This window comes from Sycon ciliatum, chromosome 2 (assembly GCF_964019385.1).
Source record: "Sycon ciliatum chromosome 2, ocSycCili1.1, whole genome shotgun sequence".
Taxonomy (NCBI): Eukaryota; Metazoa; Porifera; class Calcarea; order Leucosolenida; family Sycettidae; genus Sycon; species Sycon ciliatum.
Window position 1 is genome coordinate 28,988,216 of NC_088644.1, and position 9,083 is coordinate 28,997,298.

Here is a 9,083-nt window from a genome sequence, read left to right on the forward strand (position 1 = left end):
AGTTTTTTTTATCTGATGCAGTGTTCTTATAGCTTTCGGAAAAACAAAACTTGTATATACATGATATCAACAGGTAACGCGGTGTGTTATATCTCCCGTGGCATATGCATTCCGTATACTAAAAAGTCAAAACCTTAAAGGGTTAATGTTCTAGGTGTAAATTACTGCTGTTATGTGTTATCACGTTGTCTTTCCTTCCTTTCTCCTTTGTTCATTTCTCGCTTTGATTATTAAAATTCACACTTGTAAATTTCACTGTTGTTGCTCTTAGTGTTATTTCTCTAACTTAGATTTTCTATAATAGTTCAATTTTTGTTTCAGTGTCCTTTAGTACAACGACGATTCCTGATGAGTGTTGTACGAAAACTTGTTTGAGTCCATATTTTTTTCCCTACACCATTTCTTCATATTTTCATCGTTTTATTGCACATCGTCTCCACCGTTTTTACATTGCATGAATAAAGTACACAAATGTCGGCTCAGCTAGTTTCATTTTTTTCATTTAGACTTCATTTGAAGGATTCTCCAAAAAGTAAATGGATACTTGTCATGGGGGGTTCTTGGAAGGGTGGATGAGATGAAAGGGAAGTGAAAAGGGACAAGGGAAAAGACTTAGCAGAAACACTGCTCAAGAAAACCTACAAGTAAAACCCACAAGGGTGACACAGAATACATAACAAGTAGGAGCGCTAGATACGAAAAATCAGGAATTCCCGGCGTGGAGAATTTATACTGTAAACAACGGTCTTTTAGGAGAAACCGAAACTTTTAACAGAAGATCGTTCACCGCGTAGGCTCTCAGGGAGCTTGTTCCAGACAACTGATAAACCGAAAAGAGGAGATTTAAAGAAATGAGTTCCAGAACGAGGCAAAAACGATGGAGGAAGGGTGTCGGCAGCTGCGGGAGATGGTGAAGCTAAGCTGGCTTAGTAGCGATGGAAATTGATAGAATACATGATGAAAATAAACTAGGGAAAGAATTTGACGACGCCATTGGAGCGATTCCCAGTCACACAGATGATTCAGAACCTTCTTGGATGCTGTCCAAGTAGGGAACAGTCGGGTCTTATACAACTGTTTGCTGACGATATCCTACTAGACGCCATCAGCCAATCTGTTGAATTCTTGAATTCAACCCTCTCTCGTTCGGTCTCCAACCTGGCCAATTTTCTGGAAGAAAGATGATTGGCACTAAATCCCTCCAAAACCCACTACATACGTCCCGCCGGCAGCCCTTATCATTAACTAAACATAGAATGCAATGGAAATCCCCTACCTCAGACAACAACTGCTCGATACCTTGGTCTGCATCTCGACTCCCATCATCGGTGGGAGACTCAAGTTGCGACTATCACACGGAAGGCCTCCCAGAATCTGACGGCGCTGCGAGCCATTCGCTCCTGTTTAACTGAGCAACAAGCACTGTTATTTTACAGATTGCTTGTACTACCTATGGTTGATAAATATGGTGGTAAAGACACACTTGGCAATATGGCGGTAAACACACGCCGTGTGTTTACCGCCATATTGCCAAGTGTGTCTTTACCACCATATTTATCAACCATAAGTACAGCTGCAGTGGTGTCTTCAACTTCATGCTTGTACTGCCTGACATGTTATATGGATCCAATGCCTTCTTCTCGGTTCTCTCTGCGCACGAACGGCATCACCTTTCGATCCTCGACAAGCGAGGTATCCGCTGCGTTGCCAACCAGCCATTACGCTCCCACATAGATCCCATCTACACACGTCTTGGCCTCAGTCCCATCATCCAGAACGCCCGCTGTAAACTCCGCCTCCTCATGCTTCGTATCCACACCGCCAGAATTAGCAATCTCCTGTCCAAGCGCCTATGTCGACAGCCTGAAAGTGTCATTCGGATCAATCCCCCCAATGCGAACGTTGTCCCTGCTACCAGGCGAGTCTCTGGTGACTGTCGGGCACTCGTTTCTGATGTTAGGTTATGGAATGTCCTGCCCCAAGAGTTCAAGTCCCTCGTCTGCCATAAATCATTCAAGAGACATTTGAAGGTTTATTTTCATGGCTAGCAAGCATCTAGGCGTGTACTTTTAGTCGTCCTGCTAGGTGACTATTGTTAATAATAGTACAGCACGCATATAGCTCATATGAAAAATCAAATGAGGGTCATGCATCTGTCGACAACGTCGAGCCAGTGCGTTCTGTCTGAGGCAAGTTGCTCCGTTTCCAAAAGAGACATATTGAGAAGTAAAAGGTCATTCCTAATGTTGTCTACCCATCTGGTCACTGGGCGACCTCTGGGCTTCTTTATATCTGTTATATTCATTGCCATGTGAAGGGCTTTGTACGACACAGCGTCCTTCCCTTCACGAATGACATGTCCAAACCATAATAAGCGCCGGCGTCTACAGACTGCACTTATTGGGCATTGAGCAGTTTTAGCATAAAGAGCATTATTCGAAATTTTATTGGGAAAGATGATTCCAAGTATGTATCTGAGTTTACGGCGGTGCCATACATCAATTTTGCTTTCTAAGGCTTTTGTTAGAGTCCATAGCGCGCAGTTATATAGGAGAACTGGCAAAATGAGACAGTTGAACATGCTTAAGCGGGACTGCTGGGTATGGCGTTTCCATGATACACTGGAAAATGCCCGGTTCGCTGCTATGATACGTGCATCAATGTCCTCCGCTGACCCCAGACGAGAACCCAACAGTTTGACCGACCTCCAGGAGGCATCTGACTTTGTAGCTGTTACAAATTGTTACAAATTGTGTTTTGCTGATGTTTAGTTTTAAGTTGTCTTCTGCGAAGATGGGTTCGCATTTCTCTACGGTTGCTTCAACTGCTGTCGGGCTGACTATTGTTATTATTAATAATTAAAATACAATCCAACAATAACAACAACCTTCGTGAGAATAAAGATTTGAAACCTTGACACGTTGCCACACAGTACACCACCAGCCAAGCGACACATCCGATGACACTCAATTCCTTCGTGCAGTTGTTTCGAGTATAAACTCTCGTCAGTAAAAGTAGATAATCATGCTAATGTAGACTGGCTGAGTGAAAATTACCCTTGGTATCTATTTTGCCCGTAAAAGAGGCTGCATTACATACTGACCAGAAAACCTCATGCTAGTCCATGACAGAATGGCACAGACCGTGCAACACACCGTCTGTATCATGTTGCATATCTAGTCGTGGTCTAAACGGGCCTAAGGGGAAGAGCTGGGGCGTGGTAGTCCAGGAGAGCACCACACTGCTTTGGAATGAAAACAATATGCCTCACTCAGTCGCTGTCACCCTGCCTTCCTGGACGGTATGCAGTCGCGGATATCGCGCTGTTGTTTGTGCCATGGATGGAGACACGCTGATTATACTATTGGCGTGCGGCTGTTAGCGCCAGCCAATGCGGAAGACACCTGCACGTGTACACATCTACTGCGTTATTTCATGCTGCTATCACCGCCCACAGAGCTCCAGGAGCCAAATCTCGGCGAATGGCGCGGTGGCCGGCCGCCCGTCCAACTCGGCGTCCCGTCATCTGCCTACGTGGAACCGTCGTGTCAGTGCCCGAATTGAGAGCGGCTATACTGCACTCAGCGGTTAGCAGCGATTCGCCAGTATGTTATCGAAAATTAATGGCTTGATACAACCCGGCAATGCTAACAGCACGAGTACTCTCGTCGAGACTCCCTAAGAGCCCATACTCCAGCACTACTCACTGGAATCGGAACATGTCCACTGGAGTCAACAGCATTGTACATAGTAGTGACTGTATTACTAGGATATGTTCTGCGGTGCATGATTGTGCAGGTACAATGTAGGTACACTAGTACATGGGCTGCATATCCTCGTCACAGTATTCTTATATCTAGGGAACAGTGACGGTGGAATGTGCTGTTGAGCTAAGAGCAAGGCCGACTTGGCACCCGATGGCCCTGGATACGTCAGTGAGAAGCTATGAGACCGAGTCAACTCTTATCGGCGGTGGAAAAGCTTCGCCATTGCCCTGCCGATAGGCGAAGAAAGGGTCCGCCTGACCCGTAGCCAGGGCCACGTTTTATGTTAACAATAACTAACCCTCGCCAACACGACCCTGAAAGACATTCACACAGGCATGCACGCACATATCACACAAACACACACACGCGCGCCCGCACACACATACCCAACACGCACGCACACAGGGCCGGTGCAGGAATGTCATTGGTTGGCCACCTGCCATCGGGCCAGATCAACATGACTCTCCTACAATGTGTTTGGAGACCATGCACGAAAGTTGTTTCAAACACAAATGAGGAAACTAGGTCTAATACAGTACTTTCCCACGATCACTACAGCATTCTTCGGTTGGGCATGTTGTTGGGCAAGTTGGTGTTGCTGGTGTTGTTGTTCTTCTTGTTCTTCTTGGTGTTGCTGGTGTTGTTGTTCTTCTTGTTCTTGTTTCAACTTAAAATCCATCTATGGTCGCGCAATAAACTGGCGGCATTGCCTCCTTTTGACACATGTAAACGACAGAGAGTGAGAGAGAGAGAGAGAGAGAGAGAGAGAGAGAGAGAGAGAGAGAGAGAGAGAGAGAGAGAGAGAGAGAGAGAGAGAGAGAGAGAGAGAGAGAGAGAGAGAGAGAGAGAGAGAGAGCTGAGAGAGAAAGAGAGGGAGAGACAGAGAGACAGAAAGAGACAGAGAGACAGACAGAGAGAGACAGACACAGAGACAGAGACAGACACAGAGAGAGAGACAGAGATAGATAGAGAGAGAGAGAGAGAGAGAGAGAGAGAGAGAGAGAGAGAGAGAGAGAGAGAGAGAGAGAGAGAGAGAGAGAGAGAGAGAGAGAGAGAGACAGACAGACAGACAGACAGACAGACAGACAGACAGACAGACAGACAGACAGAGACAGAGACAGAGAGAGACAGAGAGAGAGAGAGACACACACACACACACACACACACACACACACACACACACACACACACACCATTGAGGTACATGCTTATGCGTGCAGTGTCGCCGATGACATGATGACTCATACTATAATATCTCTCTCGCTTTAAAAAAAAAGGTACGAAGTACAAGTAATTGTAGTCTGTTAGTTGTTTGATGATCCATACCATACTGGGCACTAATATAATACCAATAACGGCTAGCTAGGACGATGCTAGAGTGATGTTATTGTGGTCTGCTGCTTACCTACATGTATAATATTGTAGTGTAAACAAACTATCTTTATGATTCTGGCGCGTCACGGTGGGTGCGATGTAGCATATCATACTTCATAGCATCACAAATTGCATGTACATGTATATAACTGTATATAACTGTATAACACTGCTCCTTTGCAGACCTGCACACCATTGTATACCTGATGAGGGCAATTTTGCCGAAACGTTGTGAAAAATTGATCAAATGAGTTCGAGTTTAACGTTTGCAGAGCGAATGGGAAGAGAGCGAATCTGCTCTGAAACCTTTTTTATGAATGAAGCTGCAGGAAGCCTCACCACTGCCACTAAACAATAAGAGGGCGAGTTAATACACTTTTTCCGCCCTCTCACTTTTTGAACTAGCTCTGCCCCTCGGTATTGAGGATTCTCTTGGACAGCCTGGAACCTCTCTGTTTTATTTGTATATACAGTGTACTCAATCTCCAGTTTAAAATCTTGTAGGACGCATCACGCAGCTTCATAAGTAAAAATTTGACTTGTGAGCAACACTGGCTCACACTCAATCACTGCTTTTCACAAATTCCTTTCAGGAAAAAATTCAACGTTTCGGTCATAAAATAACCATCACCAGAAATGAAGTAAACACACTGGCACATCGTTAGGATGGGTTAATAAATGAGGAGCGCTGCGACAGCCTGCGAGGAGATAACAATTCACACATGCTTGTACTATCACGAGAGAGAGAAAAAAGGTTGACAAAACATCGCACACAAACAAACAAAAACCAGGTATAGAAATTACACAATACGCAACAACTCTAAGTATGCCACAGGCACCAAACAGAGTATGTACATGTGCGTGTACATGCGTGTATAATTATAGGTAATTGCAGGCGCTAGCAAGTAGCAGTGCATAATCAGTAACAGTCAAGTATTTTTTTTCTCAAGTGTAGTGCGCTCCATGTTTGGGTTAGGAAACGCACCTCCAATTTTTTAACAGAGAAGTTTTGCCCTTCTCGGAGTGTGCAGTGACAATTCTTGATCAGCGACCCAAGTGCACGAGACGCTTGGGAAATCCTCAAAGCACATATCAGTGTTAGATGGTCCAAGTACATATGTACCTACACACGATCACTATTTCGTTAATTAATACCGGTATCAGTGTTAGATGATCCGAGTAGATCTACCTGCACCCGAGCACTATATCTCTTCATTAATACCGGTATCTAAACGGACGTGAAAGACTTTTTTTCGACGCTCTAGCAGTCCGCCACTAATGTGTGTGCACGTTGTTGCTCTATGTTGTTTTATTTATTATTATACTAGGGCAATCCCCACAGACTACATGACTTGTATAAGTAACAAAAAGAAGGTTTGAGCAAAGAGTTAATTTGAAACTATACGTTTTAGTCTATCGCTGCTTGTCGTCAATTGCTAGCCCCCTCCTTCAATCACTGTTTATCCTGCGTTCAGCTGGCCCGCACACAAATGCTCGTACTCGTGGCCAGGATACAGCTGCCTTAGTATTACCTACTGCACATATTGGGTATGGACTCGGTCTTTTTACAGTCTGCTCTAGGTAAGTGCGTGAATAAAAAGAAGTTAGTTGAATGAAGAAAGCAGGGGCTGCATACTATGCCACTATGTGCTGCAAAGAGGTTGCGTATCAGCTGACAGGTTACCATGGTTACTGGTACCGGTAGGGCAAAGAGTAGAAACCGCACGGTTACCATTTGACCTGAGAACGAAAATCTCTGCATGTAGGGCCGGTCTGCGGCAGCCGTGCACACATTTGGTATAAACAAGGTAAAAAGCTTATAACGGATGGCGATAGGAACTATTTCATGGCGATGACCAATAGTGACTGTTGGCCCGTAGGCATTGGCGGATAATGCTCGAAAAGGTGGCAGATTCTGCTCGAAAAGCAGTGAAATTGACAGAACCATACAAACCTTATGGCGGGCAATTCCTCGAATTCTGCTCCATTTCTTTATCCACATACCAAACTTGCATGAAACTTACCAGAAAAAGTTCCGAATTCTGCCAATTTTTCTGCCGGCATTATCCGCAAAGGCCTACAGTGTTGGGTGGCATAGTGAGTGTACTTCGAAGTAGCCAAACAGCCACCATTTTTCGACGCCACAAAATCATTAACGTCGGTGAACGCCTGCTGCGAACCGAAGTACCGCACTAGTGTCCACTATTCTATTTGTGGAGCGGAAAAGAAACATAGCCAAAACCAACAAGACCTGATCTTCTTTTATCTTAAAATAGAAATAGATAGTAATCTTTTACGCCACACAGGTTTGTTCAGCAGCGACAACGCTACTGATAAGTGCTTTCCAACAGACCTACAAATATCTATAAAAATTATACCAATTTCTTACAATCTTATGCAGAGCTCCACACGAGTGATGGAGGCCACTCTCCCTCGATATTTGGCTAGCTTATCATTCACTTGGGAGCCTCGGCGGACACTGCAAGCAACACAAATTCAGCTGCGGCTCGTGAGATGTTACGACCCGTATGCGTGAGTCTGTGAGACCTGACTGGCAACCAGCCTCCAGGTCACTACTGGGTAGTCCGTAAAACTACAATAATTTGTAGTAACTCTGTCCAGTGTCCACGAATGTAGCGCAGCCAAGCACCCTAACAGGACTCCTCGCCACGTGCGTTAACGTTGCTTGCAATAGGAGTAGTGCACGATTGATCGCCGTAGTGGGCCCTAGTGGTCTCCTCTTGAGTATTGAGTCGCATATCAAGTGATGTATGAAATGCACACCGGAAAAAGGTGATGAAGGAATGACCGTATCGATGCATCGCTCTTCCGTTGAAACATTACTTGCCATGACGCTGTTCGGGTTTCTGCTGTAGACGGTAGAAGCGGACATGATCAAACAATAAGACGATAGATTAATGCACGTTCAGAGATGACCACGCAACACTCCCTATCCTATTTCCCACCGTTCACGAAGTGCTGATACGACGCTGTCTGACTGTAGTACTAGCAGACCTATAACGGGTCGTCTCCCCTGATGCTGGAGACGGTTGCCCCAAGTCCGGAGACTCAATTGAGACAAGCCTCACCACCACTATGCTCCTATCATGCTTTTCCTGTGAGATATAATCATGGTAGAAAGAAAAAGGGAGGTGAGGAGGTGAGGAGATCAGACCCACCAAAGTGGTCAAAGACCGAAAGTCCCGTTCACTGCATCCATGCTTCCCCCTAGCAGAAGAAAAAGGATATTCTTAAAAAAAACCGTCTCCTATTTCTCTCGGTCTCGGTGTACTGTCCTTTGAACTTGGCAGTGTCACAGTGACACAATGATTATGTACACGGTCGGCATAATTAGCCACCGGGAAAAGCCAGCAGAAAGCGATAACATTGACAAAGATGTGACACATAAGTTATGACTCGGTGCACGCGTGATGAAATCGCAACAAAAAGATACCAAGCAACAGATGGAAGTTCCAATGAGCGCTTGCTGCGTGAAGGATAGGAATCGCGATGTTGTGCGTTTAGTTCAGTCCTTCCGAATTCCTTAGATGATAGATCACCACTTGTATACTACCCTTGTCTCGTGGTTGCAGGAACGTCCAGCCCACGGAAGTCCATGCAGCTAGCCAGCTAAGAACGCCCATTGGAAATCTACCTGGGACAGTAAACGGGAAATGGGAATACAGCCTGGAGTACCATAACCCAAGAAGAAGAACCCTGCTGAAAGTTTCGCTGTGACCTGCCTCTTTCTACTAGTATGTCTTTGAATACTCCTGATTGATTCCACTGTATGGATGCTAGTGTAGAGGGACAACACAAGGGGAACTCGGTAGCCTGTTGTCACTGAATTCTGTCCTGTGCGAAATCACGTTCCTAGAAAGCCGAGGCTGGTGTTGCACTGCATTCCGCTATCATATTACTATAATACTTCGAAGACATTTA